This window comes from Gossypium raimondii, chromosome 10 (assembly GCF_025698545.1).
Source record: "Gossypium raimondii isolate GPD5lz chromosome 10, ASM2569854v1, whole genome shotgun sequence".
NCBI lineage: Eukaryota > Viridiplantae > Streptophyta > Magnoliopsida > Malvales > Malvaceae > Gossypium > Gossypium raimondii.
This window is the reverse complement of record NC_068574.1, coordinates 40,302,088-40,311,205: the sequence shown is the minus strand read 5'-3', so window position 1 is coordinate 40,311,205 and position 9,118 is coordinate 40,302,088. Positions and strand designations below refer to the sequence as shown.

Here is a 9,118-nt window from a genome sequence, read left to right as displayed (position 1 = left end):
AGATCGAATTACTGATTTACTCCCTATAGATTCTGAAATTGAGTGAACTTTCAGACAAAGAAGACGTAAATGAACAGCTCAAAGACATGTCGAGATGGACCTTGGGAATCAGAATGAAGACCAAGGTAATGAAGCTGATTATGTACGAAATCCTATCCTCATTGTCAATGATAGGGATTGATGCATCAGACAATATGCTGTGCCACTTTTCAGTGAGTTAAACCCAGGAATTAGGAGGCCAGATATTGAGGCAACCCAGTTTGAATTAAAACCAGTGATGTTTCAAATGCTACAAATGGTGGGCCAATTTAGTGGTATGCCCATGGAAGATCCACATCTCCACCTTCGATTATTTATGGAGGTGAGTGATTCATTCAAGATAGCCAGTGAGACTGAAGACGCACTGAGGTTGAAGTTTTTTTCGTACTCGTTGCGATATCGAGCACGAGCATGGCTCAATTCATTGCCACCAAGTTCTATATCTACATGGCAAGAATTAGTAGAGAGATTTTTGGTTAAGTATTTCCCACCTAGCAAAAACGCTTAGTTGAGGAACGAGATCACAACTTTCCAATAATTGGATGATGAATCTTTGTATGAGGCTTGGGAGTGATTCAAGGAGTTACTTCGTAAGTGTCCTCAACATGGGATTCCTCATTGTATCTAGTTGGAGACATTCTATAATGGTCTCAATGCACATACAAGATTGATGGTATATGCTTCCGCATATGGTGCAATTTTATCAAAGTCTTATAATGAGGCTTATGAGATCATCAAGAGGATTGCGAGTAATAACTATTAATGGCCAACAAATCGAACAGCTTCAAGAAGACGTGTAGCCGGAGTTCATGAAGTTGACACCCTCACTTCATCATGTATCATCTATTTCCTCTACGATAAAATAGTTAACTGCTAATAGTATTAATAATTCTGCAGCTCAGCCACCAAGTTCGTTTGAAGTAGTTTCCTGTGTGCACTATGGGGAAGGTAATTCTTTTGATAATTGTCCATCAAATATCGAGTTAGTGTACTATGTGGGGAACCAATATCAAAATAGGAGTGGACAAGGACCCCAGTCCAAGTTCTACAATCCTTCATGGCATAATCATCCCAACTTTTCTTGGAGCAACCAAGGAAATGTACTAAGCAACAACTTAGTACATCAAAGTCCCAATGAATCTTAAGGGTTGAATCAGCAAGCTCCAAAACCACCTCAAGCTGAGGCATCAAAAAATTTAGAGAACTTGTTGAAAGCGTACATGGCAAAGAATGACGCTTTGATCCAAAGCCAAGCAACAACATTGAAAAATTTGGAAAAGAAAACGGGTCAGTTAGCTACGAAGCTACGTGATAGACCGCAAGGAACCTTGCCGAATGATACTTAGAATCCAAGGAATTTGGGTAAAGAACTTATCAAGACAGTGGCATTGCGAAGTGGTAAAATTCTAGAACCCCAATTGATTGATGTCAAAGATAAGCCTGTTGAGAAGAATCAACCAGCTATTGAAGTTCCTACACCAAAGGAATCAGAATCTTCAAAGTCTGACAAGGTAAACCCTGACTTAGTGAATTTAGATATTTTAACATATTCTTTGGATGTATATCTACCTACTCAAAAAATTTCTCCTGTTCAACCGAAAGGTCAATCACCTCCATATCCGCAAAGATTACAGGAACACAAACAAAAATAGGATGTGCAATTCAATAAGTTTTTGGATGTTCTGAAGCAGTTACACATCAATATTCCGTTGGTGGAGGCTTTAGAATAAATGCCAAATTATGTGAAGTTTATGAAGGATATACTGTCCAAGAAGAAACGATTGAGTGAGTATGAGATTGTTGCTTTGAAAAAGGAGTGGAGTTCGTTCCTGCAGAACAAACTGCTGCCGAAATTGAAAGACCCAGGAAGCTTTACTATACCCTGTAACATTGGTGACTCCTACTGTGGTAAAGCTTTGTGTGACTTAGGAGTGAGTATCAACTTGATGCCTAAGTCTATCTTCACGTTAGGGATAGGTGAAGTAAGACCTACAACTGTGACGCTTCAGATAGCGGATCGATCTTTAGCATATCACGAATGAAAGATCGAGGATGTTTTGGTAAGAGTCGATAAATTTATTTTTCCTGCTGATTTCATTGTCTTTGATTTTGAAGCAGGCAAGGAAGTGTCGATCATCCTTGGGAGACCTTTCTTAGCCATGGGAAGAATGTTAATTGATGTGTAAAAAGGAGAACTCACCCTGCGAGTTCAAAACGATCAGGTAACCTTTAAAATTTTTAAAGTGATGAAATTTCCCTATCCGACAGAGGAGTAATTTTGAAGAAGATCAATTAGAGAAAGCCTTAGATCTTGACCCTTTTAAGGATGAAGAAGGTGAAGAAAACATGGTTTTGATGGAAGCCAATCTGGGAAATTTTATTCAATCCACACAGTTTGAACCGTTGGAGTTGGAAGTGAGAGAATTTGTGCAACCCAAGTTGTCAATTGAAGAACCACCTAAACATGAACTAAAGGTACTTCCTTCCCATTTGAAATACATTTATTTAGGTGATTGTTCTACTTTTCCTGTGATTATTTCAGCGGAACTGATGAAAGATCAAGAGGAGCAACTAATTGTTGTTCTAAAGAAATTTAAGAAAGCAAGTGGTTGGACCATAGCTGATATTCGAGGTATAAACCCTTCTTTTTGCATGCACAAAATCATTTTGGAAGAAGGTGAAAAAGCTCGAATTGATGGGCAAAGGAGGCTGGATCCTATTATGAAAGAAGTTGTGAGAAAGGAAGTGATCAAATGGTTAGATGCAGGAGTCATCTATCCTATTTCAGATAGTTCATGGGTAAGTCCGGTGCAGTGTGTGCCGAAGAAAGGTGGAATCATGAATGTTGAAAGTGAGTGTAACGAGTTAATTCCAACGAGAACTGTTACTGGTTGTAGAATCTGTATTGATTGAAGAAAGTTGAACAAAGCCACTCAGAAGGACCAATTTCTATTGCCTTTTATGGATCAGATGTTAGATCAACTAGCAGGTAATGAATTCTATTATTTTTTAGATGGCTATTCGGGATATAACCAAATAGTTGTAGCCCCGGAGGGCCAACATAAAACAACCTTTACTTGTCCATACGGTATGTTTTCTTTTAGGCGAATGCCTTTTGGTTTATGCAATGCATTTGCAACTTTTCAACGATGCATGATGGCAATATTTACTGATATGGTTGAAAATTTTGTTGAGGTTTCCATGGATGATTTTTATATTTTTAGTAACACTTATGATATCTATCGGAGTAATTTGGCTAAGGTACTGAAGAGATGTGAAGAGATGAATCTTGTCCTTAATTGGGAAAAATGCCATTTTATGGTAAAGGAAGGGATTGTCTTAGGTCATAAGATCCCAAAGAAAGAAATTGAAGTCGATAAAGCAAAGGTGGACGTAATTGAAAGATTACAGGCCCCAATGAATGTGAAAGAAATCAAAAGTTTCTTAGGCCATGCCATTTTTTATCGAAGGTTATCAAAGATTTTTCAAAAATTTCTAAACCGTTGTGTTTGTTGATAGAGAAAGATACAGTGTTTGACTTCAACAAAACATGTTTGGAAGATTTTGAAGAGTTAAAGAAGCGGTTAATCTTAGCCCCAATAATCATTACACCGGATTGGAACTCACCTTTTGAGTTAATGTGCGATGCAAGTGACTATGTCGTTGGAGCTATGATGGGTCAAAGAAGAAATAAAGTGTTTCACCCTATTTACCATGCAGGTAGAACTATGACGGGAACCCAATGCAATTATGCATTAACCTAAAAAGAACTCTTCGTTATATTTTTTGCTTTTGACAAATTCCACTCATATCTTATATGTACCAAGTTACAGTATTTACTGACCATGCAACCATTAAATACTTGCTTACGAAGAAAGATGCAAAACCAAGGCTAATTCGTTGGATACTTTTACTCCAAGAATTTGACCTTGAGATCCAAGACAGGAAAGGTGTCGAAAATCAAATAGTTGATCATCTGCTGAGGTTGGAGCAAAATGAGGTAACTAAGTCATGTATGCCTATTAACGAGAATTTCCCAGATGAACACTTATTTGAGGTAAATCAAATTAATGAAATACCCTAGTTTGCTAATTTTTCCAATTATCTTTCATGTGGAATAATTCCTCGAGAAATGACATACCAACAAAGGAAAAAATTTCTTCATGATAGTTAGTATTATCTTTGGAAGGATTCGTTTTTGTTTAAACAATGTGTAGATAATATAATCCGAAAATGTGTAGCTAAAATCGAGATTGTTGAGATCTTGTATCATTGCCATTCATCTCCGAGTGGGGGAAACTTTGGTGGTTCACGTACTGCAGCAAAGATTTTGCAAGTAGGTTTCTTATGCTTATGTGAAGAACTGTGATAAATGCCAAAGGACTGGAAATTTATCAAGGAGGAATGAGATGCCCTTGACAAAATTTTGGAGATTTAATTGTTCGACGTATGGGGATTGATTTCTTAGGCCCGTTTCCTTTTTTGTATGGGAACAAATACATCTTAGTTGCTGTGGACTATGTATCCAATTGGGTTGAAGCTGAAGCATACCCTACAAATGATGCTAAGGTAGTCATGCGATTTCTACATAAGCATGTGTTTACATGATTTGGGATACCAAGAGCTATTATTAGTGATGAAGGTTCTCACTTTGTGAACAAATGGCTCAAGTGGTTCCTTGATAAATATGATGTGAAGCACAAGATTGCTGCTGCTTATCACCTCCAGTCTAATGGGCAAGTTGAAAGAGTGAATCACGAAATCAAAGGTATCCTTGAAAAGGTAGTACACCGTAGCAGAAAAGAATGGCCTCGAAGGCTCGATGATGCATTATAGGCCTATCGAACAACATTTAAGACTCCGTTAGGAATAATTCCTTATCAGTTAGTCTTTGGAAAGGCACGTCATTTGCCATTAGAGTTGTAGAATAAAGCTCACTAGGCTTTGAAGCAGTGAGAGAAAGATGTTACAACTTGATGAGTTGGAAGAACTGAGGTTGTTTTCCTATGAGAATGCCAAAATTTGTAAAGAAAGATTAAAGAGATGGCATGATAGTCATATACAACCTCCTGGTAAGCTTAAATCCTGATGGAAAGGACCTTATACCATCTATTGAGTTTATCCTTATGGAGCTATTAAATTATACGATAATTACGGAGGTACGTTTAAAGGTAATGGTCAACGTCTCAAACACTACTGGGATGGTGAAGTTGAGCGAATTGAATCCTCGCTCAAATTAGCAAACCCTTAATATTTTATGAACTCACTTTGTAAATAAATAAATAATTAGAACTTATTTTCTTAACTTATTACATTTAATTAATTCTGTCTAAGGAGATTGGAACTTAAGCGGGACCGTTGCGACCCCTCTAACCTTTCTTGGGAATTAATTTAATATAATTTGTTAAAAAGAAAATTTCTAATTAGGACTTAATTTTTTTTATTTCATTTGTTCTGTTTAAATTTTTATGTTAATAAAGAGGGTCAAATTTGGCCCAAGTACTAATCAGTTTTTTTAGTAAGGTATAGTCTGAGTTTTAGGCCCCAGACAGCAAAAAAGAGGGAAAAATTCATGCCTTGCCATCACACCTATTGCTTGCCGCCCAAGTAACCCTAATGTAGCCTAAATTTTGCTACATGTTGCCCTAGTTTTTTTCCTATATAAACCCCTTTCCATTCTACTAATTTTCATAACCCTCAAAGCAATTTGCTTACACCCTAAAAAAATCCTTAAATCTCCCTTTTGTGCCGTTAACCTCAAATCCTAAAAGAAACCCTAGTTCTTTTCCCTTTTTTCCAGAATTCCCTATTGCCGCCACAAAGAGATTGTCGAAGAACCGCCGTTGCTGTCGTACGTCATCGTCCCCACCGCACAATCCTTGCTATTGCAAGATTTTTGCTGTAGCAAGTTCTACCCAGTTTGCCAATTTCTCTTTTCTTTTTTGTGCAGGAACTTTGCCGAATTTTTGGGAAAAGATACAATGTCTCGTAAAAGATCCAGATGTTCAAAGACTACTCCTGAAAACTTTATTTTGATCGATGAAGAAGTGAAAAAGATATTTGATTCAATCTTCAAGCATCAACTTATGATGTCGAGAAAAGGTTTTGACTTGAAGAGTAATGATTTGATGGTTATTTCTATACCAATTAGAAAGAAAATCAATGCTCTTAAGTGGGAATGATTTTGTGATTCTCGTTCACTTTTCGATGATGAACTAGTTCAAGAATTCTATGCTAGTTTGACTACACAAGATGCTACTTAAGTCATCGTTCAAAAGAAAAAGATACCTCTTACTTCTAAGTCCATTAATGATTTGTTTAATTTACCTGATGTTGAAGAAGATGAGTACTACCCTATATGAACAATATCAATTGAGATTTTCTTCAACAAGTGCTTGATGTTGTGACAAATCTACGATCCCAATGGATTATAAAAGAGTATGGGAGCCATTCTTGTCGAAGAGAATACTTAAAACCAGTAGCAAAGGTATGATTTTATTTCGTTCGCTACAGTTTTATGCTTATCTCACATAGTTCCACCATCTCGATGGACCGGATGCTTTTGTTATATGCAATTTTGATAGAAAAGTCCATTAATTTTGGGAAAATTATCCTCAAGAAGATTCACGATTGTGCTAAAAAGAAGGCAGGAAGTGCTTATTTCCCATCATTAATCACTTCACTTTGCTTAAAGGCCCGTATTAAAGGATGCATTACACAAGCAAATTTGAAGGGGCGATATGTTCAAGGATGCATTACAAATTATGATCTTAAAAGATTAGTAGAGAGGGTGCATGAACTGAATCAAGGCAAGCAAGAAGAGCCAACTGAGCCGGATACAGAGGAGTCGACAGATGGAACAGAAACTAAAGCTAATTCAGTCAGAGAAACTGAAGAGGAAGAATCTGATAAGGAACTGAACATTCCTGAACCAAGGGTTGAGCTAGAAGAAGAACCGGTCAAGCTAAGTGTTGAACTTGAATATACAACTGTCATGCCGAATTCTGTAAGTACTTCAAGGAAATCGGAGTTGTCAATTTTGATGGATATGTGGAAGTTCATGCACAATCAACAACAAACTTACTGGAAATATGCAAAAATTAGAGATTACTCAATTCTAAATACTTTTAAGAATATCTCTAATACTTTTGTTCCTGAGTTCCCAGATGCTATCTTTGAGACATGGGCAGAAGATACTGATGATGCAAGCAGAGATTGAGTTAAAGAAGACAAGGGGAATAAGTCAGAAAAATAAAAGGAGGGATTCTTGTCTTGTTATTTATTTAATTATTTTTAGGTCTTTAGGAATTTGTTTCTTTTGTAATTAGGATTTAATTTCTGCAAAATAAAATATAGCAAGCATGAACAAACTTAGCACTTCTTTAGAAAGAATAAGACTAAGTGATGTGGTAATGGGAATGAACATGTCTAGGATTGAGTTATTAAGAAAGACTTGGTACTTAATAATTCTTAATGACTTACCTCTCTTTCTTTACAACCCTACCTGGTGTTCAGTTTTCATTCATTACTTTGTTCTTGCAATGAGAACATTGCTTCTTTTTAAAGGGGGTAAGGTAAATAAATTGCTCAAACTTTTAAATATTTCAAGTATGTTTTAATCAATTCTTTCATAAGTTTTTTTTAATAAATGAATGTTTAGAGATATTCTTGTTACTTAGATAGATTGTATGCAAGTATGAATGCTGATTTTATCTAAGTGAAAGTATGTTATCATGAAGAATGGAATGCCCTTATGATCTTAGTCTTAGTAATGTTTGCCATGAAAACTTAGTTCTTTTGAGATTAAACATGCATGAAGGTTTATATCTTTAGAATTGACTTAGTAATTTTCTTGAGGCAAAATCCTAGGGGACATAAGAATCTTAAATGATATAGGCACTATTTCTTTGGACCGTTTGAGCCTTTTCAAGCCAACCCTATGATATTAGACACTTGAAACTGTAATTTTGAGCTTAAAGGCCTTTTTTTTCCATGAACCTACATTATAAGCCAATTATCATCTTTTTAAAGCTATCTTAAATTTTTTCACCTATCTTAACTAAAGTTTTCTTGGGAATCAACATTTGAGGAAATTTTCATAAAGATGTATGTGCTAATGTTTATAAAAAAAAAGGAAAAATGTATGAGTTCAAGTTCAAAATAAGTTTGGGAGTGTTCCAAAGGTTCACTTAAAGAAAAAGGTTGTATTACGAGAAAACTAAGACAAAGTTAAAGGTTAAGATTTTTAAACTGAAATGTCCTATCTCTTAAAATCCTTACCTTTAACCGAGCCCCATTACAATCTAATAAAAGACCTGTTGATTTGATGATTATGTCACCTATATTAGTGGAGAGGAAGTCCTAAGTTCGATATATGAAGATCATAAATAACCCTTGTGATTGTTAGCTTGATTGAAAGGAAATTATGTTGATTGAAGAATGTTATCTATGGTTGTGACATACATGCAAACTATGATTCATGTTGCATATTTTGAAGCTTAATATAATCTTAAGGAATGTTTTCATATGAATTACTTGTTAATAAATAAGATCGATAAGCATGAAGTTATTAATGCATGATTACGGGACAAAGATTGATGTTGCTTACACAATTAGCAATTTTGCCTTCTCAAGACCTTTTGCTGTGCATAAACATTACTCGGGACAAGCAATGATTTAAGTTTGGGGATGTGTAAACGGAAAAATATATAGGATTTTTCCTATGTAATTTATCAACTTTTTACTTAAATTCATTGTTAAAACTAAGTAATTATTGAATAAATTAATGAAATATGTGAAAATATGAAATTAGGACATGGAAATTATTAAAATGTGATTTCATGCTTTATTATATGGTTTTTGTGCAATAAATGGCTTATTTTATATTAATTTGAATATATTATATTTTTAAGACATAAAGTTGGCTATGCATGATTAAATTAAATAATAAAATATAAAATTATATTTAATAATTCATTTTAAAATATTTCACTAATAATTTGGGTTTTAATTAATTAATTAAATTGGATAAAATTAATTCTTTGGTCCTTTAACTTGTTGATTTATTTTGGACAGGTCT

At 35.1% G+C, this 9,118-nt stretch overlaps 1 non-coding gene across 1 annotated transcript; it reads right to left on the bottom strand.

The window, feature by feature from the left end:
• Positions 1-545: 545 nt before the first annotated feature.
• Positions 546-651, bottom strand: LOC128034248 (small nucleolar RNA R71). The gene has a single exon (XR_008190378.1). It is a non-coding gene; the product is annotated as a small nucleolar RNA R71 (small nucleolar RNA).
• Between the last annotated feature and the right edge of the window lie 8,467 nt (positions 652-9,118).